The following is a 491-nucleotide window of genomic DNA, read 5'->3' as shown; positions in this document are numbered from 1 at the left end:
GGTGGGGTGGTGGTGGGTGGGGTAGTTGGTGATTGGTGTGTGGGTGTGTGTGGGTGGGTGTGTGTGGGTGGGTGTGTGTGGGTGGGTGTGTGGGTGTGTGTGGGTGGGTGTGTGTGTGTGGGTGGGTGTGTGTGGGTGTGTGTGTGTGGGTGTGTGTGTGGGTATGTGTGTGTTGGTATGTGTGGGTGTGTGTGTGTGTTTAGCGTACTTCCCGACATGCAACAAACTGGGAATTCGCCATGTGAGTACTTTCCAGACTGCCAACCATGCACACAATATAAAAATACACTTTTGGGGTTTTTTTTTGAGGGGGGGGGGGTGAGCTCAATAATGCATAAAAATTTTGCACAGGCAAGTGAGCTGTGACGTCAAATCTGTCACGTGACCCGCGCATGTGGAAGCGTTTGCAGTGTAGCGGTTAGCGCCCTGTCTGTGCATGTCTGTGTGTGTGTGCATGTCTGTGTGTGCGGCTGTGTGTGACTGTGTCTGTG

This window comes from Petromyzon marinus, unplaced genomic scaffold (genome assembly GCF_048934315.1).
Source record: "Petromyzon marinus isolate PM22_M1 ecotype Great Lakes invasive population unplaced genomic scaffold, UKy_Petmar_22M1.pri1.0 PM_Scaffold_17, whole genome shotgun sequence".
Taxonomy (NCBI): domain Eukaryota; kingdom Metazoa; phylum Chordata; class Hyperoartia; order Petromyzontiformes; family Petromyzontidae; genus Petromyzon; species Petromyzon marinus.
Note: the sequence above shows the minus strand (reverse complement) of the source record.